General features: G+C 46.4%; 1 protein-coding gene across 1 annotated transcript in view; it reads right to left on the bottom strand.

The window, feature by feature from the left end:
• Nucleotides 1-20117, bottom strand: part of chrm3a (cholinergic receptor, muscarinic 3a) — a 53454-nt gene extending 33337 nt beyond the window's left edge. The window contains exon 1 of the mRNA XM_086122706.1: nt 19964-20117. The gene's annotated coding sequence lies outside the window, so the exon portion shown is untranslated. The remainder of the gene's footprint in view (nt 1-19963) is intronic.
• Between the last annotated feature and the right edge of the window lie 2624 nt (nt 20118-22741).

The raw sequence follows: 22741 nt of genomic DNA on the forward strand, positions 1-22741 counted from the left end.
TGCAACACGGACCGATGTGAACAATGCAGACTTGCTGACGTGACGCATATTAAAGCGGGCCCACGGCTTCCTTTCGTCAACAGAGTGGAGGGCACCCGAGCAGCGCCCGCCATCATCCCTCCTCCTTTTTGCCCATCTCGGTCTCATTGGGCGGATTTAACAAAAATACTCCTCTGATTTATTTCTGAAATTACATTGATATGTCTCTCAGTGCTGTGCCTTCCAAAGTTCAACACAAGTTGCAAGAGCACACGAAGAGACAATGTGGAAAAGGAAGTGGACCGCTGCGGCGAAATGGACACTCTGGAGCATAACGCTGCAGGAACGACACTGCGTTCGACGCATCAGTTGGAATTGAATGCGCTAACACACAAAAATGGAGAACGGAGGTCTCCTGTATTTAATGGAGGATACATCCCCCGCCCCCAAGAGGAGACTGCGGACTCGGCCAAAACAGGGCACGGCAGTTAAATAGAGACTGTGGTATATAATATATTCAACAGTCCGGAAGCACCACCGCATTGAAAACATGAGTCTGAAAAAGTCAACCCCCTCCCCCCCCAAAAAAACCCAATAGAGTAGATAAAGGGTCTCCTTTTTTATTTTTACTTTAACATAGGAGACAAATGTTAGGAAGAGACTGAGAGTGGCGAGACAACAGACGGCTGCAGCAAATTGGAGAATGTGGCGCATCGATCACAACAAGACAGTGGAAGGTGAATGGCGGTCTCCTGCATTTACTTTTCCATATGGGAGATACATTTGATATGAAAAATGGCTGACAGTTGCCAGAAAACAGACCACTGCAGCCAAGTGGAGACTGCGGAGCGTCAGCTTTAGTTTTATCCTTTGCAGGATCTCTTGTCAAATGTTTTTACCTACGTGTAGGGATCGGCGAGTACCGATACCAGGTGTCAGTATCGGTCCAATACCGGCCTGATTTTACAGTATTGGGTTTTAGCAGAGGCCGCCGATACCAGCCACTGATACTTAAGGCAATAGAAATCTGGCATCAAGTCCTCCTCTGCAGTAGTTGGCGCTATACTGCAGCAGTTTGACACATTGGGAATCATTACCTGCATCATCCAGAGAGTTTTGTTTTGTTTTTTTGTCACTGTGTTTCATGAAATCAAAAGTAGTAGGGGTGCTCAATCTGTAAATAAATTTGCCGAGCCAAATGAAAGCGGGCGACCTTGTTGTCAGCCGTGTAAAAGCATCAATGGAGCGTGGCAACATGTTAAGAGGACAGAAAGATCTTAACGCGACAAACGTAAACTTAATTAGCCCAGTTCAGACGCCGAGACTGCCGGTGACATTAAGCGACGCAAATGACGAGCGCTGCGGTTCTGAATCGACGCTGCAGCCAATGCCAATACTCCCGGTGAGACCATCCACATTTGGAATTATTTATGAGGGGATTAAAAATGAATAAATAAATATATCGCAAGCACGATATTTCATTTTCTCTCCGCACGCCTCTCCTTTGCCTTGCTCTGCTTGGAACTCAAAAGGATGAGCCCGCAGATGCAAAAAGACAAGGGGGGGGGGGGGGGGGATATAATAATAAAACAAAGACATGAGACAGACAGGCAGATTAGAAAGGCGCCAATCTCAAAAGATGGCGTCAGTTGCAACACTCACGAAGGAGCAATAAAAGCACCAATGGTGTTTGCCCAAGTGGGAGGACCGTTTGTTCTTCTTGCAAACGATAGCACGCAACGGTGCAGTTAACGCCGGGCGCTGTTTGCGCGTGTGACATGAGACAACTGCTCAGCCACACGATTCATTTAAATTTCACTCCCCCCCCCCCCCCCCCCCCCCCCGAGGTCAGGTGGAGCTTTTGGCTTGTGGGCAGCGCAAGTCCAGCCGAGCATCTCATCGTGCGCCGCTTGCTACCGAATGAGCTGTCGTCGACGAAGGTGGAGCACCTTGGCAGGAAATGAAAGCAAACTGAGCAGGAAGCAGATGTGACACATCGCGACGCCATCAAGCGAGCGACGCATGAGACCACCAGTAGGCTCTACGCTGGTCACAAATTGTGACAAAAAAAACCTTCTCTTTACTTTTTTTTTTTTTTTTAATCGCCAAAAATGGGATACACTTTCAAAAAGCATTTTCCATGGATAAATGGGGTTGGCACCCCTCCACCCTAAAAAACAAAAAATATGTGCATAGATGTTAATTTGCGTTGACGTTTCGTGACGTTGCGTGACGTTTCTATGGACACTATGTAGAGTACGAAGTGCCGCTTCAATGAAGGAAAATTCATGTCACTTTTTTTCCCACACTCTTGCTCAAGCTCCACCCAGCGTCGTCGTGGTTACGCAATCGAGGATGCGAGGATAATCAAGTCGCTCAAGACCCCCCTGCCATAACAAGTTCGGGGGATATTTTACAAGACACATACGAACCATTTCGAATGGAAAAAAAAAACCCATGAGCACCATGAGCATAAATAACTTGATTTCGCTGTTGTATTGGCTCTCAATCCATCAGACGGGTCTTCATAATGTGTGTAAGTGACAGATACAAACGGGGGGGGGGGGGGGGGGGCATGTGTTGGGGATGTGGGAGGAAGCCGGAGCACCGCTGCACTGCAAATGAATTTCTGTCCCACACGTAAATAGCTTGAATTGGATCAGGTGTGCCGAATAAAGTGAAAAGTCTGTGCAGTCAGAGACTTGCTCTCACAGCAAAAGCAAAAGATGAAAAGGAAGCAACAGAAGCGTCGTGAAATGATCTCCGGAATGTTCCCGACACTCCGGATCCGCGCTCACTTTTTGTTGGCAAATGCGTATCCTCATCACGTCAGCGACCGCTTTGATGCTTGGCGTCAATGCTCGACTGAGCCGCAGTCAGATGAATGCGCTCGAAATATACGGAAAAGTGCAAAACATCTGGGATCTTGAAATGGAAATCATCCGGAAACGACAGCGTTCTCTTCCCGTCATTAACCTCGGGGTAACACGCCGACCCCACCGTGCCAGCCCGATTCTGATCGCGTTCAGCCGAGTGAAGGGAGCGAGGGTGGGTTAGGATTGGGATGGTGGCCCGTTTTGATGTCTTGACACCCGATGTCCTTCATCACGGGCAGAGTGAAGGACGCTGAGCCGAGCTGTCCAAAAGGACAATTAGTGGAGCTCTGAAAGTGAGTGGACAGCCTAAGAGGAGGCGTGAGGCGCGGGGGTGTGATCTGCGGCGGAAGTAACAAATGGGACGAGCAGGACCGCCATAAAGAGGTTTCAAGGACGAGAGCGGCTGTCGTGAACAAACGGGAAGCTAATTCTCGGTCTTAATGTGTCATCATGCGCAAATAAGCACCTTGTCCCCTGATGACTGCAACATTCCGTTCACAATTAAAAGCAGCCTTGTCCACAAATGCAGTGCACACCCAAACCTAAGATTCTAACCCCCACCGAAATTGGGGGATAAAAAACTTGAATGGCAGAGCTCCACCAAGGCCAGACAATTATCCTGGATTCGCCTCATTGACAGTTAGCAAGGCACTAACACAGTATCTCTGATTTGCTTTTGCTTTTTTTCCTTTAATGACACTATTTTCCAAATATTAATAAATTCGATACTAACTAACTAGCGAGAGAGAGAACTCAAAAACCTATATGAGAACTTGCTAACTACGTAACTAACAAGGTAGCTGAAGATGTAGCTAGCTAGGTAGTTAACAAAGCTAGCCAGCTAACTTGAATTAGTTGGTGAGCTAACTAATAGACTGCGTCAGACTGAATTTCCAAATGCGCCCCATAAAAAACAAACAGCTAGCTAACGAACTGGCAAGCCCACGACACTGATAACTATCGAGACATCTACCCACCAAGCTAACAAACTCGACCGCTAGCAAACTAGATCTGTAACTAACTCGACAGCTAGCTGACAGACTAGCTCCCGTCATAACTAGTTTCACGCCCATGCACACAACAATGAGTTAGTTTGTCTAGTTAGATAGAAAACTAACAAAGTTCCAAGCTAGCCAGATGGCTAACTAACTCGGGAACCAACTACTTGGTAGACAGCCAGCTGACTAACTTTTTCCGTTCTGTTTTAGAACTTATTATTTATACATGTGACATTTAACGATGTGCCAGTTTGACCCCGAAAAAGATGTTCCTTTATTTCCTGTGGGTGGAAAAACAATAACGCGAGTAATAGTTTATCGATATCGTTTGGGGATCCAGATAGCTTTGATAGAAGTGGCTCAAGAGACTGACTTTAAAAGCCAGCTGTGATGAGCTGTGCTGTGAGAGTAGACACAGACAACTGATGGCCTGAGGCAAAAAGATGCTCGCCTAAATTGCAGAGCGTCTTTTCAGCGGACAGCGCAAACGCACGCATGCACAACAAAATCTTGAGCTTGCTCATCTTTCTGCAAGATTTTGTCCATTCATCCAGAACACCATCTGTGCGGTCAGATGTCACTGATGCTAAACCTGTGAGAAGATCTGAGGGCTCACAATTTCTGTTCTCGTTCACCCCAAAGGCGCTCGATCAATTCCGTCTGCAATAAACTCCTCCAAAAATGCCATTACACACCTCGCTTTGTGCACTTGAACAGAAACGGGTCTCACTCGGCTCAAAGGGTTTCCTTACAGGTTCAGTTAAGAGACGTTGAGGAACCAAATGTTGAGGCTCTTATCTGCACACATTCGCTAGTGTGGGCAAAACGTGTCGACTGATGAAAGTGGTCCTGGGGACTCTTTTTTTTTTTTTTTTTTTTTCTCCTCTCCTAATTTTCCAGGGGGCACAAACGACGGGCTTTTTGGTGGATAGGTTTTGGACCCGTAGAATTTCTACAACATCAAGCCTGGAGTCTTCACTTTCAAAACCGGGTCCAAACAGCTGAGCTCCTGTTGCCCATTACTGCAGCCACGCTGGCGTGAATGAACAGCTGAAACTGACACACACACACAGAACACACACACCACTGGAGGACTTTCGCTCCTTCACAACAACCTGACTGTCTGGTCTGCACAATTTAATAACAACAGTGCAATAGAGAAAACGACATTGAACTCCAATTGCATTGCAATCGACAACCCCTTCCTCAACCACGTCGCTGTCCGTTTTATGTGAAAACATATCCATATAACCACTGAGGATGACAACCCGGCAGGAAACGGTCGAATACTGTAGTGCATTTCCATGATCAACTGATGTTCGGAATCCCCCCCAAACCTTTCTTACTTATGCATCCGTCTCCTTGTCGCTAGGCAGAGTTCATAAAGCTGCATGTGAAACTATCCACGGGCAAAGGACAATATCAAAATATTTTAGAAGCAAACAAATCAAATCCTGAAAATGAACACGGATTTACTGGATAGTAACATTGCGCCAGTCGTGCCAACACGAAGCTGTTGGAAGGACAAACAAGGGGCTAAATGATTCTTGCTTCTATGTCATAAATACAAACGGCGCGAAGACAAAAGGACAAAAACAAACTCAATCCGTCCAATTGGTCATAAAGGCAACTCTGGAGTATAAGAAATGTGTATAAATGGCAGCCACTTCTCTCCTTTGGGGAATTGTGATGTAAAGTGGACTTTTTAATGGCCTGGTAGACAAATAGTTGCTTCTCTGGGGCGGCGGTGAGCCCCATTAAGTGAAACAACCAAGTAAATCTGCAAATGTCTCCGGTCAACGAGAACTTTTGCACTTCTTGACAAAAGTTGGACTCTCCTCACTGACCTGGCAGTTTGTGGGGCTCGGGATACGGTTGCTCACTCGCAAACTGGCCCGACTCGAAACCGCATGCCTATAGTGTCTTCTAATTCTTGATTCAATTTGACAAAAAAAAAAGAAAATGTTAAGACCATTATAATATCTACGTATCATATGTCTAATTTCCACGGTAGGGTTTTCATGGCAGTGTTGGCTGTTGCCCAACTCGACTGAGAAGTGACTTCGAGTCGATGTAAACATGTTGGGAGAGGAGGCGATGTGAAATAAATAAAGTTGAAAAATCAATATCGAGTTGTAGTTTAAACGTCTGCGCGGCCAGACGCGCCCTTTCTCTTCCCGAAAAACGCTGCTGCTTTGCCGTCACACTCAAGTTTGACCTTTCTCAGGCGAAAGGGGACGTCAAGTGCACTGGAATAGGACACCGGCGGTGAGACAAAACCGGCGTGTCACATTGTTGTGTTGCATTGTTGTCGCTGTCAAAAGAGGGAAACGGTGGGAAAAAAATATATAATAAAAATGAGCGTGATTTCGAGATGGGCGAGGAAAGTATCTCAAATGTTCAGTCAGTAAAACCACAACAACAACAACAACAACATGCACCAGCGGGTGTGGCCTAATTCGAAAGCCCGCTCAGCCGCTCCAATTTGCTCGCTGCTCCGAGTGAAACAAACACAGAAAAGCTTCTGCTGGTGTGAGCCTTTGGATGGAGTCTTAATTCTGCGGCGAGCGACGAGTGACAGCTGCCAATGAATGATTCATGACGCCCATTGTGGCCGCGCAGTCGGGAAATGGATTTGACACAGCTAATGCCGGTCAATCCACATTTTTTTCCCGTATGACTAAAAATAAATAATTTAAATTACAAAAATGCACATTTTAAAAAAAAAAAACAAACAAACAAAAAAACCACCATGTACTTCTAAAATGCCATGTTCGGGTTTTGCGGGAAATGATAACTCCATCTGACAGGAAAGAAGCTCCCTCGTTGTCCATTATAAATGTGAGCGATGCCCTGCAGCTTCACACACGCTTCCCTTTGGATTTTTAAAGGAGGTATATGCACCGCCCATCCATCTATTTTATAAAGATGAGGTGGCTCGGGCATCTCGTTAAGAATGCTCCCTGGTGAGGTATTCTAGGGACATCCCACTGGGAGGAGACCCTAGGATTGACCCAGGACACGCTGGAGAGACTGTGGAAAATTGGAGCATCTGGATTTCTGATGCCTTCTTTGGTATGTTGGGGAATTTGGCACACCCCACTGCACCGTGCTGGGCCTTCCAGTGGACACTCCTGGTGCACCTGACAATTTGGTGGCAGACAGTAGACTCATCTTGAGACCATCTAAAAGCAGGTCCGAGTTGCGGCGCAGGTCGTGGAATGCTCTTCTTGATGGATATGATCCCAAGTGCAGGCTGGATAGGGGCCCTTGAGGACCAGAGTTGGACACCCTTGCTTTAAATCATTGTAAGAATCAATTCATACATCGTCAGACATGGTCACATGATCGCAGGATCCAGGCGGTCTACGAGTGCCCACTTCACAGCGGCCAACTTTAAATCATCCGCAAGGGGAAATCTTGCTGTCCGTTTATGCGCGTACATCTGCATCAAGTTTGTTTATGCCGTTGCCGGTAGACCGTGCGGCTTTCCTGCACAGAGTTTTGCTGCTTCCATAGGTAGGGAAGGAAGTTGGCTGTGTTCACCCCCACAACGGCGCAAATGCCTGTGCACGAAAATAGGGCCCTGTATCTCCAGACTGGCCTGGAAAAGCCCGGCAAAACCCGGAGAAGCTCGATGGAGTGATGGACGACGTCTGGGCTTCCCTGCTTCAGATGCTGCCACCGCAACTGCGGTCGTGTTACCTCGGTAATGCCCACTTGCGTCTGTTCGTGCTTGCGGCAAGTCACGCGACCAACTGACAGACTGACCACCATCTCAGGCGTGACTAGAGTATTCCATATCAGAAATACTCTGCCGTGTTTTGACGGACAGCGCGCTCTCAGACAGATCCTGGCCGCTTCTGAATTCGCGGCACGTGGTCAGAACACAAAACCTCTTTGGAGATTGGCGCGCATCTGCTAAACCTCTTCATCTCCCGTGTCCACAGATCACCGTCGGGCTGTAAACTCAGCCGAGCGTCAAAGATCGCAATCGCGCTTCCCCGGCTTCTATTTTAGGGCGGATTGTGTTTCACGCTGGCAAATGTTACATCATGCCCCCCCCCCTCCCCATGCAACCTTTTGTCGCCACGAAAAGATGGGATTTTATGATTCGACACGGGAGCATTTGAGGTAAAGCTAAGAAGTAATTAAAGGGGCTGCAAAGTAAGGATGGGCAAACCAATCTATTCATTGATTAAATGACCTTTTCGAATTTCGGTTGACGGTGCGAAATGGCCCCTTGAAGCAATTGAGAGGCAAAATGGAGGCAAGCTTCTTGCCGCATAATAGGTTCTCTCTTAATCCACTCTCGACTCGTTTGCCGGCTAAAAAAAGTCCAACATGACGGTCAGCTACTGGAAGTTGAACGTTGCTCGGCGGTCTTCGGTGCAATACAACATCGGGAATGTTTCCAACAAACATTTCACTCGACCCCGATCCGCCGTTGCCAATTACTACACATGCATTTCGTGCTTTTGTTTTTTTTCCCTCCAAAATTCTGGGCTGGTAGTCGCCTTCCGCCTCATCGCAACCCACTCGCTCTGCTCCCAGTCAACATAGTAACAAAAGATCTACCTGAACAGAGGCTCATTTGCCCGGAGCACCGCCTCCTCAAGACAGGTTGAGTTCAGCAATAGCTCCTTTAATTTGACAAATTGACTATAGCGGTAGTTTGAACTATAAATATACTGCAAACTATGATCCAAAAACACTTTCAAACATGTGCTTTGTAACTTCCACTAACAACCCAGGCTAAACTTTGTCCCCCGCCCAACACAAAAAGATGACAGACAGTCTCTCAGTTAAGATTTGTCACATGTTTTCTCCCACCAATTTCTTGTCAGTCAGAGCTTTGGTGTCACTTGACCACATTTTAGACATAGCACAATTTTATTTTATTTTTTTAAAGAATTCGGAGGTCCATGCAGATTTCGATATTGGGCAGAGTAAAATTCAGATAACCGATTAACTGGCCAAGTAATTGAAGAAAAAAAAAAAGATGTCTTCTTTGGTCACTTTCAATAAAGATACGAATTAGCGGCCAAACATTTAACTGATTGACAAAAAAGAGAATGAAGTCGGCGAAAATTGCCAGATTTTTTTTTTTTGGGCAGATTTTTTTCCAGGGGGGAGGGACATTTGACCGTCATCGTCTTTTGAAATGTGTTTAAAAAAATAGTAACAATTTGCAAAAAAAAAACAAAAAAACCCCCACAATATCATCCGATGAATCAGCCACGCCCGTCAGGTCGCCTGTCGTTTGGTGCGATTGTACAAACTCTTCGGGAATGTCTCTGTCACTGGCCAATCTGGAGCGGCATGGCAATTATCTTCACGTCGCTCTGATGGATGAGGCGGGAGCCGAGATCAACGCACCCGACTGTTCGGATGAGCCGAGCGTCAGCGTGAGCCGCGCCAGGTCGCCGTTGCTCGCTGACGAATGGGCGCAGGAAACGCAAGAGGCGACTAACCTCCACAGGGAATTTTGTTGCTCTTTTTGTCTTTTCCTAAAGGCGGATTGAAAGCTAATCAAGGTGAAATGAGGATTCGTGCGTCACTCCATCAATCGGGGGGGGGGGGGGGGGGGATAGAGGACAAGTGCAAACCAGTGTTGGCGTTTGAGCCAAATAGAGAAACCGCGGCCCACCGGCATGTCGGAAAACGTACGAAGCAAATATTCCGGGCCTGCTCGCCGGTAAGACACGCAGACCTCCAAAGAATGCCCAAGTAACACTCGCCGTAAATCAAAAAGGGCATTCGGGCTCCGGCGGGTCGCACGACAATGTGACATAATTGCAGCTGCTCCTCTTTCTTTGATTATATAACAAACAAGGAGCGAGCAGCGTTTTTGGCCGAGCGTGATTATATTAGGGGTTGAATTGTCACCGCTAAAACCAGGACGCTATGATAACAAAGTTACATAACCCGACGGCAAATGTTTACCTTGCTATAATGGAGATGGGTGCCATTTTGCCAAGAAAATGAAAATAGTAACAACAACAACAAAATGGCTTCCGGTTGAGGTGATGCTGAGGTATGACGCTGCTTGAGAGAGCAATTCCTCTCTGGAGGTCAGGGGACTCCAAACAAACAGCTGCGTCTGAAACATCCGTCCACACACTTTGTTCTGATTGAATAACTCGATTAGAACACACTCGCTCCCAGCGGGCTTCATTCTTCAAAGGTATTTGTGTGTGTGTCGGGCAAAGAGACAAACGGTCATTTGTTTTCAAGAAAGCTCCTTTTTTGATTCATACCCCCCCCCCCCCCCCCCCAAGTTAAACTTAGTTTAACGCAATTTACAATGTCAGCTTGTCACTTTGGCTAACCAATGCGCCATCGTACTTGCTCATTCTCCCAAAATGATGCTCCATTCACACAGAAACATTTTTGACAGGTGCAATAAATGCGTATTTAACGGATCGTTTTTCTGTCAGCAAGTCTGACGACAAACCTAACCATTCCGAAAGCCTTTTTAAAAAAAAAAATTCATCAGGCGGAATACCTTCACCCAGGCGATGCTCGAGCTCGGGGGTCGGCAAACCGCGCCTCGAGAGCCGCATGCAGCTCTTTAGCGCCGCCCTAGTGGTTTCTAATATGGTTTCTATTTTTTACGGCTCCAGACATATTTGTTTTGGGGGGGTTTTTTTTTTTTTTTGGTCCAATATGGCTCTTTCAGCATTTTGGGTTGCCGACCTCTGCTCGAGCTGTCGACAGACCTTTCCTTTAGATTTCCGCATCGCCTTGAGAAAACGACTTCACTGACAACCTGATTACCTGCGATCATCTCCCACGTTAAAGGACAGAAGTGAATGGCTTCAGAAGAAGATCTTTGCAATGAGGACTGGCCCAAAATTCCTCCTGACGGTCGCGCAGGCTTCAACGGCAACTATGGCAATTTTGATCCAAAGAGAGAGATGGGATGTGAGGAGTGAAGGCCGGGATGCTTCAAAACATAACTTTTGGCATGACCGACGTGATGACTTTAGAAAGATTAATGTAGGCAAAGTTCTGCTAAATATCCCGGGCCCGAATACGCACACACCCAACGTCCAATAAATGGAGCTTAACGAAGGATCGGATAAAGAGCTGGGCGGGATTTTAAAAAGGAAGCCAAACAGTGGCTTGTGGACAGTGTAAATAACCTCCGCCACATCCTGATTATGTCCTATGGAAAGCAAGCATTCATATTTGCGGCTATTAAAAAGGTACAGCGAGCGGGCAAACAAGGAAAACGCCTCGCCTCCGTTGACCCTGTGAGGAAGTGGATCTGTTTGTTGACTGGTGAGGTCACCTTCTGTTCTCAGATCAAATGCAGGAATAACAAAGCGAGAGCGCAACGCACGTCACACACACGGTTACTCCCGTTTTTTTGCCGGTGGTTCTCAACGGGATTAAACGCACAACTGTGATGTGATGTGATGGGATTAAGGAAGGGGAAGAAACAAAGGCGAGACTAATATGATCCAATCTGCTTTTCGAGTGTTTGAGCACTTAAGGGACTCATCGAGACGAAGTCGTTAAGTAGTTAAAATAACAAACGGAAGACAGGCTCCTGCAAATCCGGCATCATGTTTTGGTTTGTACAGAAAAAAAAATTAAAAGGCTGAATAAGCAGATGATAAAGGTTTGCTATCAAAATTCCTCTTCCTTTGTTGTATTGTTCCTGTTGGGTTTCTTTCATGATAAATATTCTGACTGTACTTTGAAATCGATGCTGCGCCTAAATCTGTCTGACACATTTTCCTTATGAGGTATTGATTACGTCTCGCAGTGGACGATGGACCCCACCGATACTGCCACCTGTCAACCCAGATCCCCGGCGTGTGAGCGAAGCGGACATGCTAACCATTATCCCGAAATGCTGCCCTGTTCGTTATCGGGACGGATATCATTTCTAACCACAACCAAGGCCAAGTCTGAGTCTGTTCCCATGGAATCGCATCTTTGGTGTTTGTGGAGGACGTGGTCATGGCGGGTGACGGTTCTCCGTCAATAGAGGAAGAATCGCAACCTTGGTTGGAGTCGTTCTTGTCTCTCAGGGTCTTCTGAAGAATGGGTGAGGAGCTTCTCCAGATCGAGATACACTCGGGCGACTGTTTCAGATGCCGCCTGGAATGGATTTTATGTTCAAGCAGGATCAGGCCTCGGGGCAATTCTAGAACACACTGGCAGGACTAGAATATGTCCTTTGCTTGGGAAGATTTCGGTATTAACCCAGTGGAAGTCGAGGTGGCCAGAGACGGGCAATGGCCGGCCATCCCTGCTTGAGCTGCTGTTCCCGCTACCAATGACGCAATGTATCAATTTAGCGATGGACTGATTGAAACTTAGGTTCGACCGAGAGCAAGAATAGTTCCTTCAGCCCGGTCTAGTAAGAGACAGCAGGACGAGCATACTGAAGCTTTCTTATGTGCCGCAGGCTTCGCTATTTGGATCCAGGCTTCATAAATCGAGCTGCTGTCATTGTGCTATCATGTTTACATGACTTGGCGGACTCAAATATTGATGAAGAGAACTCCAATGTATTGTCTGTAGATGCCATAAATATGTCCAACTTGGGCTGCGGTAACATTTCGGAGAAAAGACAGCGGAGAGGGAGCCAATAAACACGTATGCGTTTTGATGCCAACATAACCCTGCCAAAAAAATTTGAGTACGGAGGCGTGCCAAGACTTCATGCTCGAGTCCGTCTTGTGTAAGCACCAAAAACAGGCTGTGTGCTCTTGTGAACCACTTCGCTAATGGAAAAGCATCATCTTAAATTACAGATAAAATGAAAATCAATCAGAACAATAATAAAAATTTACCAAAATTCCATAATAATAATAAGAGGAAGAAGCTGCACGCAACTCGGTAACATTAGCCTTTATGCTAACTGTTAGCGCAACACAACAAGTGGATGTCAACAAGATGTTTTGCTCCTCCATGCAAGCTACAAAATACCCTTTTGCAAAAGGCCAGCAAGCTCAGTCACGAGTAAATGGCAAGGTCCTGAATTCTTAATTGTCATTGTTGCTGCAATCAAACTCCAACCAAGAACTTCTGCACACCACCGTGGAGTGGAGCGGTTCTCTTAAAGTACTCTTTATTGCATGGCCGCCGTGGCGCACACTTGCATGTAAATGTCAGCAGACATTTCATTTCCTCGGCCCCGCGGGTGATTGGGGCGCTCATTCATTTTCCTCACTCTTGGTCTCGTTGTGACTGCTACAAGTTGTACGATTGCTCCACTACGTCAATCAATGTCAAGCAAAGAGACGAACTGACATGTGATGGCTACACTAAAACCGAGAGATGGTACTTTGCTGCACAGTGAACCACAGCCGTTGCGAGGATTTTTTTGGGGGGGGGTTAGCTCCCTGAAATTAAAACCCTTCAGTGTAGTATGTGCTGGGTGGGTGTTAGCAGTTTAGAACTACCATAACATCCATGCTAATTTCTGTTCGCCCGACTGTGGTGTTTCACATTATTAGCGGTAAGCTAATGGCCATTCATTAGATGATATGGTTTCGGTGTTTAAATATGCAATGTCTACTTCTTCCTTTGTTTTGTGTCACTTTTACAGCAAACTTCAACTGTCGGCGAGCAATAAACAGGTTGAAGACCACCCGTTTTCCCTCTTTGGAAAACGATGCGAGCGAGAGGTCCTCGTTACCACGCAGTACGGCTCATAATTATGCCATATAATAGTTTCTCCATTTCTGGAGCGAAACGAATTGTTTCCTTCGTGGCTGAGCACAGAGGGGAGGGGTGAGCAGTTCCACACATCACAAAGGGAGGGAGGGAAGGGGAAGAGAGACGATAGAGAGCGAATTCGCCTACTCCAGCATATTTAAACGGTGCCTTTTTGGTATGTAGATTCATGGTTTTGAAATGATTGACTTTCATTTTACACGCTACATTTTTTTCCTCTCTTCATGTCACACATGTTCTATATTTTGTATAAAAAATTAAATTGTGTTCTGTCGGGAAAAAAAAACACCCAAATATTTAAAAACTAACCCCAAAAAAAGTTTTTAGAGCTATAATTTTAATTCCATGTTTGTTAACAGTTATCATACAGTCAAAATCTAATATCAGACCGTGCCTATGTGGAAAATATTGAACTGTGATACTTGGGGTCTCATTGTGCTTTCTGCCCAAAATTCATTTAACCATTCAGGTGGCACTTTAAGTCACTCGTGCAATCTGTGATGATGTCCTCCCCAAAAGGGAGCGCAGGTGCAGAATTCCCAAACACGTCACAAACTCTTTGCAGCCACCTGTAGTGAAGCAGTCATGTCGCAAGGCATTTGAAGATGTTCAACTGAAAAATGCTGATTACTTCCCAAAATCACTTTGTGTAAAATGGGGGCGTACGCATATCAAATAAATCGGGCCAAATTGGAACAAAAGCCCGCCTGCATCAATAACACTTCGAGGTTTAAATGAGATCGTCTGAGGCCCGCGAGAACCGTGATCATGTTTATACGAACGATGACTCAACACACACGGAGTTTAACATCCCCCCCCCTGACAGACGTCATGACGCGGCGTAACCCCTTAATAGGGGCCGCTGCGTGCATGTCAGACGGTATCCTCCGTGACTGGAGGCAGATTGCTTGTCTGGAAAAGTTTCTCTCTCTCTCTCTCTCTCTCTCACCCCCCCACACACACACACCCCCGCGAAGGCTTGTGTCATGATAAAATATTTTGTGGAGATAGCTCAAGATGAGCGTTGCATTCAGGGCCACTGCGGAACCTTGAATTTGGGAGGACGTGGAAAGGCAGATAAAAGAAAAAAAAAAAAAAAAGCAGTGTTCCAGGACAGCATTTGACAAAAGTAGCGTCAAAGTTGACAAATGGAACTACTCTCAATTGGGAAAAAAAAACGTTAATTCGGGTGCAGTGTCAATTAGTGGGATTCAGCCAACAACCCGATTCGCTATTCACCTGGTCCTTTATCAAATGGCTTGTTTAGAACACTTGTAAATTGTCATTTACGAAGTCTCCGGGTGACTTAACTGGGACCAAATGCTGCTTCCATGTTGTTTTATCGCCAGCTTCTGTGAGTCCCCCCCCCCCCTCCCCGATGCAATTATGATGATATACGCAATGTCAAACAAGGGAAGTACAAGAAACGTTGATGCGGTTAAAAGTGACGCAGGCCGGTGGCCGGGAGCGACGACTTGCTCTGCTCCAGTTCACGGTGGCCGTTTATGGAAAATGCGGCCAAGTCACCGGCCTAATCAAGGATGTCCAATTATTAAAATTTTCGGGTAGCAGTTTTATATCGATACCCGTATGACATCGACGACAACGGCAAGCTAAGGAGTGATTGTTTTTGCTCTATTCAGAGATGATTGCTGACTTCTTGGTTCCAAAAGGGCATTTTGGAACCACTTCATGATGTGGCCGCCACATCATCCTGATGGACAATCCGAGGTACAAATGATGCAGCACCAGAAAAGAAAAGTAGGAGATTCCAGATGCCGCATTTTGAACCGGTGTGACTTGTTCTTGGTCCAGAATGTTTTGCCTTTGGGCTAATTCTATTAAGCGGAACATAAAGCCCACATAAGTGGCATCGGCGCTAACGTTAAGAACAGATTTATTTTGTGTTACTGCCTTCTCTTTTTATGATTCTCCGCCGTGAGCTCCTTCCATCTGTCTTGTTTTTCACAGCGCAAGTCGTCAACTCGCGTTTGCGGGCATTTACGCCGCCGCCGCCTTACGCGACCTCTTGAGAAAGCGTTCAGCTGTCACGGGCGGCAAAAGCCAAGATTAAAAGACGGCAACGGCGGAGGACGGACGATCATGGCGGTCATTCTCTTGAATTTCTCGGTTGTTCGCACTTTATTAAGCCAATGCACGTGTTCTTTACACCATCTGGTGATTGGACACACATGATGAACAAATTGTCACATGTGAGGACCGGTGGCAGCGATCCGCTTATCAGTGTCACTCGTGAAGAAACGGGCTCGGCGAACTAATTTGAGGCTCCGCAGTAATTTCTAAACGAAAATCAAAAAAAAAAACAGTTTAGTGCTAATTTAATTCACCATTATGCTGTGGGGGGGGGGGGGGGGGTGTTCACAAATCAATGTGTAATATGATCAATACCACATTATTCAATCATAAATAAGACGTCAACATGGTTGTGGATGCGCCCATCGCCTTAATTGATCCCTCGCCGACAGTTCTATCATTGACAAATCGAGGCCGACTTATTTACTAGGTGCAGACAGAGCACGCCCAAGAGAGCAGTCGCATATTGGACATGAATCAGAAATTCCAGAGCAAGGGAAGGCGAAAAAAGATGACAGGGGAGAGAAAAAAAAAAAAAAGGTGGGGGGCGCTGAAAGAAAAACTGTTTGAAGCTCTGTCATGCGTGCAGCTCGCGAAGGGTTTGTATGGAAATGTGGGGAGTGAGTGGCGGCCCTGCAGGCTGTCTCTCAACTCCTCCACCTATCAAGCAGCGTGCACGCTTCCATGTTATGGGTCATGTGTCATGGCATCGGAAACATTTTTGGGGATTGGTAAACAAAAGTGGACGTTTGGTGGCAATCTTGGATCAATGAGTCAATCGGACATCTCTTATATGGCGATAATCGGACGTCATTTGTGTTTTTTATTTATTTATTAAATTTTTTAACTTCTTGAATCACCCTTCCTGGTCCTTGCCCGTGCCGTGATCTTTGCACACACGCGCTTGTATTATCTGGCGCGGTGCGTGCACCGCTGTGTGCCGAACATACACGATATCTCAAGACAAACATGGCGTGGCACCGCTAACGGCCCTAAAGTGAGCGCCTTATTGCCGCCGTGCGTGTGACAGCTTGATAAAAGGTCAAACGCCGTCAGTGTGGCACGCATGATTAGTTTGCAATTTAAAAAAAAAAAAAAAAAAAAAAAGTTTCTTTGGTAATATACTGTACCATGTGACGACAGTTAGCGATTACAATGTTAACAATCCGATAATTGTGTGGAATATTCAGAGGATTATGAGAGAACACCATCTGTGGTGTAGCTAAATTAATGACCATCGAGGACCCGCACGATGAAGAATTGAACTTTTCAATTTGCTTGTATGCATATAATTGTGTCTCTGGAGGGGTGGGGGGGGGGGGGGCTGCCCAGCCCAGCCCAGCCATCAAGTGGGAAGTAACTACGTATATCTTGAGTGAGCTCCTCATTTCCGAAAATGTGTCAGTGAGCGAGACGTTTAGAATTTTGCCCGATTGTGACAGCGTGTGGGAGTGGTGTGATGTAAATGAGCCGAATAATGACATCACTGGTCAGCAAATAATACACCCCCCCCCACACACCCGCACAGCAATTCCTGCGCCACGCTGTCTGAAAGCCTGTCATGTCTCAGCCAAAAGGTAAGCAGAGCTGCATTGAGGGAAAATGCAACCCCGCTAGGTGGCAAGGAACTATGTTAAAGTGAGGAAAAGAGCTTCATTCGGTCAAGCAATAGCCATGTCCAATTGGAAATAGGGGTTTGGCGCCATCTGGAGGCACCCTGGTGTCAAGAAAGTATTTTTAACTGAGTTGGGGAGTTTCATTTAGACATCAGTGCTGCTTGGTCATCATCTTATGGCATCTATTGGCAATTAACAAACGTTTCACTTCTCGTGGCACGGCCGAGTCTCGATTTCCCGCAAATAGCGGAGGTTCACAACAGCGTAAAAAGTTTTCGCGTTCCTGCTATATGAAATCAAATGAGAGAGAGAGAGCGACATCCGGGTTAAAGGTCGTCATTAGCGTGGATCAGCAGACGTTGGCCGGCCTCTTTCACTGAAGACATTGACTGGAGAGTTTCATGCCATTGTTTTAATGATGGAAGCCAAAGGTCTGCGCTTGTGCGTGGTCTAAAGATAGCCGCCACAGCTCGCTCCATTGCGGTCGGCGAAAGTGGATTAGGCGGGCTTCAACATCAAGACCAGCTCTAATGAAACCCAATGGGGGGATGTCAGCCCGTCTGTCGGACCAGCTGACTCCTGTAAAATAGCAATCAGCGGCTCCTGCAAGCTCTAGACGAGAAAAGTGCTCGAGTGGTGCCAGGCGGTGGCCGCGTGGCCTTGATGAAGGGGGCATGGGGGGGGGGGGGGGGGTAAATCCTTGATGTTGTTTGGGACGCACAGCGGCTGAAGACAGCAACCCGGACAGCGCGTCTCTCAATCCGTCATAAAGTGAAGCGATGCCGACGTGTGACAACACCGCCAAAATCCGTTTGCTGCACTGTATCGCCCACTTGCGAATCAAGTCAAAAGGTAAGCAGAGCTGCATTGAGTTTAGTTGGATGCCCAAATTAGCTTCTGGTAAGCGGCAGATACTCGAATGCTCAGTGAAGTTTTCGCATGGCCGTGGAAGGGGAAGAGAGGAGAGCTTGTTTGGGAAGGCGACTATGCGCCACATACACACAGTGTACACTAGCGAATGAAGTGCTGCGCCCAAGAGTGAAAATAAAGCTTTTTTTTTTTTTGGGAACCGCCCACACCAGCAGTATACGGGCATGAGTGTCAAGATGCTCACGAGCATAAGACAGGAGAGCTGTGTCAAACATGCTAACGCTACTGTAATTCTTGATTCTCTGGGTTTTTTGACAAAAGCATATCGTAGACATTTTACAAAAACACAGGAAGAACTGTGTCCGACTGGGAGGGGGGAAAAGCACAATATTGTTTGTCTAATACAAACACATTTCTTAAACCAATAAATTGCCTTTGTGTGCGCAGTAAAATGCTGAGCGATCGCTCAATAAACAGGCAATGTTAGCAAGGTCCTCAGCCTGTCGCAACCACAATTAAAAAACAAAAACTCACACATGGCAGCAAGCGGGGCCATTTCTATGTGGCAGCAAAGTGGACAAGTCAGTGCTCGATATCACTGACAGCGAAAATGAAAAAAAGCACCTTTCTTCATTGAGCTATGCTATGCTAGCGATGTAAACTGACCGGCAAAACAATTCAAAGCAGCTTCCACCAGCACCGGGAATGCAAGAACAATGTTGAAGTGTCGAAGCGCGTTTACTTTTGTGACATTTTGGTTTGCCGGTGTGCAGTGGTGGCGATTCCTCTCATGTCCAGTAAGCGGACCCCTATTTAGCCCCCCCATTCAGCTTGAATTTGGAGTTGGAATGTCAAAATGAGGAGCAATGCCAAAGTGTCGCTAAGTGCGACAAGACGCATCTATCAAGCCCGGAACAGTTTGCCTTCTTGTCCTTCGCAGCCGAGTCTGCGGCGAGAAGGTCCAAATAAACACATTCCTGCACCACGTCCAACATAACAGACACACACACACGCACAGACACACACACACTTCACTCACATTAATAAAATGAGGTATCATACAGTTGCATATATATTTTTTTCAAACACTGTGGGTCTAAACTGTATTTAAATTGTGTGCAGTACAGTTTTAAAATGTAATTCATTCATTAGTATTTTTTTCTTCATAAATGTAAAATCTGTGTTAATGCCTAAACCGCGCTTAACGTTGTAGAGCCTTTGCCTCGTTTCTGATAACACTTAGGCTGACTACACAACAGTATTTTGGTCATGATGGTGGTGCCATTTTATTGATTCATTTTTAGATTTTAAGCAGTACTCTAAATGACGATTTGGGAGGCGTGTGTGTGTGTAAAACGCTTTATGTCAACCCCCCAACTGGTGAGTAACTGCGGCAATTGTCAGGGGGAAATATTTGCACCGGGATACACACCGACACACACACACACGCGGATGCCATTGCTTCTGCTCTTCGTCATCACCATCGTCCTCATCCTCATCACCACACACCGTACTACAAGGTAAAACAAGCCCAGGGCCACTAGCAAAGGAAAAGGAGCGATCAATTCCCGCAACAAGCGCGTGGCCATGTACGGACATCACAAGCAAACAAGATTGCAAATCTATGGAATGATTTGCCATGTAAGGAGGCTTGTCGTTTTCCTCCTTGTTCTTATATTTTATCTCTTTCCGATCGAATAATAATAAAATTATCACGAGTTTGCGAAACTTTTACAAAACAACGACTGCATCGAGCATCGCCTGCCATTTTTCTCTCCCCCGCAACTTCATTGCACATCACGTATAACTTTTCCTGAGTCCATCCACTTACCTTGCAGACATCGGCTGTTGCGCACACAAATGGCACGGGAGCGACAATCCAAAAGAAAGCAAGCCGGGTTCGGCAGAGGGGGCCGCGGTCCAAGTCCGCTGGCGCGGTCCCGAGAAGGATGAGGAGGATGAGGAGGCTGGGCGCCTTCCGTCGAATCTCTGAGGCAGGCGGCGAGTAAGTTGCGAGCGTGAGCGCGCGCGCGGGGCGTGTGGAGACAGCACAGGCAGGAGGGATGTCCAAAAAAGACGCACGCACGCACGCACGGGGAGGAGGCGCGCCAGGATTGGATAGCGAGGCGCCGACGTGCCGGCAGGTGACTCCTCCGCCGGATAAATAGTCCCCTCGGTGGTACGTACTCCATTGAGAACACTTTCAAGACGCGTCCTACCAAACGTCCTTTGAGGGGAGAACTAAAAAGAAGTGATGTCGGTTCAGCGCCAGGAAATTGAGGCAGCCATGACAGCCGCGGTGGGCGATTCCGGTCCTGGAAGGCCGCTAGCCTGCATGTTTCCCCATCTCTCCCTGTTGCAACACACCTGATTCAAATGATCAGATCATCAGCAAGCTCTACTGAAGCCGGATCTTGAACCTGTTCGTTTGAATCAGGTGTGTTGCAACAGGGAGAAATAGAAAACACGCAGGCTAGCGGCCTTCCAGGACTGGAATCGCGCGTTCCGGCATTACATGCCGGACTTACCATTAGGAACACTTTTGATCAGTCCACGTCTGTTTGGGGCTTTTTTTCTCACCGGTTGTGGTTTTTGCTTGACCTTGAACTCGGTTTTAGTTCTCGATGGCAGTGGCAGAAATGCGATTCATCATATTCTATCCTCCCAATTACCCCGTAGTAGGTGAAAACTGCTTATAAAAAACAAACAAATAAAATAAACTATCTAGAACTTGTTCAAGATGAACTCGGATAATACGTGCATTCAAAAAATATTGCTCGACTGTTTTGACACTTGCCCGGGATGTAATTCAGGTCCCAAGGCCAATGTTTGAACACTTTTTTTTTTTTTTAATAAACAAATATGGGACCGGGGCTAATCCTGACAGGAATGTATGTAAGCCAATTACAGCTGCTTCTTGTGCAGGGACCTGAGGAATGGAGCCTCACAGTTTCCTGTTCAGCCTCACTGCGTGCTTCCTGTTTTACACACACACACACACATTCAGTGTGAGAATGATGTCCCATTCTTGCGTGCGTGTGTGTGTGTGTTTTATGGCTATGCATGTTTATAAGATTACATAAAGCGGTGTCAGCGAGGTGAGAAAGGGGTCAAACAATCGTGGATCTGGTGAGTTGCTGCTATTGACAATGATGCCGGTAAGACGTTACTCAGTAGCAAAGCACGCGTTAACGACTCAACTGCCAATGTAAAAACTCAAATCGACAAGAGCGAGTTTTGCCAGATCGATGAGAGTCAGGAAGTGCCGACCAACAGGCGGCGGAGGCGGACACGGTCCGATTGAGACAAACTCACCTTCGTTCTCCAAACGCGCTCCCATGGGTCCGAGCTCGGCGTTGGCTTTCCTGCAATTTCACACCGTCTGACTCCGGCGAAAGCCGCGTGAACACACTGATAACCGAGGCGCCCGCGCCACGCTCACCTTGATGGCGTCCCTCCTGCTCTGCCGCCTTCGCCCGAGTCACCAATCTCTGGAGTGTCAACAGAATATCAGATAACCGGCAAATAAAGTGGCGGAAACTCGGCAAGAAGTTTCGGTCTGAGTGATACTTAACCTCAAGAAAAGAAAAGAAAAAACCATGGAGGAGGATTTTGTCATGTTTATTCAATAGGATTATGGGCCAAATGTATCGCGCCCGCCAACCCGCTTCCTCCCAAATCCCAAAACGTGCGTCTCAGGTTGACTCAAGACTGCGTGTTGTCAATTTGTGTGAATGTGAACTGTTGTTTGTCTATACTGTATGTGCATTGCGATGGACCGGCGACCAGTTAACGACTGAGATGGGAATAAGTCAAATATGTGCAAGTCCCAAGTGACCAAATCAAGTAGAGTCAACATTGAATTTTAAATAAGTTGTCACTTGGGCTAATCAAGACTTCAAAAACAAAAACAAGGAGACTTGTGGTCTTTTAGTCATAAAATTAAAAAAAAAAACGACTTCTTTCTTTACTTTAAATGTCTGAAATTCTTCATCCCTCTCTGCTTTCAGATATCATAAATTATTTTGCTTACAAATGCCTTTGAATTTTGTATTTTCAACTGTGTGAAGCACATTGAGCTAGCTTGTGTAAGAAATATGCTACTGTATATATAAAGCTGCCTTGCCTACTTTGGGGGCACAAAACAAAATCCCATTAAATTGTGATCGCAATTTTGAGAAACAATCATCACTAGATTTTCAAAATTGTTCAGCCCAATTTTTTGGGGGTGACATTGATGAGTTCCAAGCGCCATCATTCACGTCACACAGACGACGCAAGACCTCAGTTGCCCGGTTCAAAGCGCGCACTTTGAAGAAGTAGCTTCAACAAAGGGCGATGAGAGAAGAAAAGAAAAATAATATCCCAAGAAATAATACTGTACTCTAGATGAAGTGACCCACATTCAAAGCTATTGATACTCCAGCCTGGAAGTCCAAGAGCGCATAGAAACCGCTTAGTGTATATAAGCAATTTTTTTCCCTTTGCACAGCATCAACTAAGATTACTCAGGGCAACAATCACAATTGTGCATTAGCGCTCGGCGATGTGGTCTGTTCTGTGTCCAAGCATGAAGTGATTCATAGATTCATTCATTCGTGTTGAAGGC

Source organism: Hippocampus guttulatus, chromosome 10, assembly GCF_054856545.1.
Source record: "Hippocampus guttulatus isolate MCC_2025c chromosome 10, RoL_Hgut_1.0, whole genome shotgun sequence".
Classification (NCBI taxonomy): Eukaryota; Metazoa; Chordata; class Actinopteri; order Syngnathiformes; family Syngnathidae; genus Hippocampus; species Hippocampus guttulatus.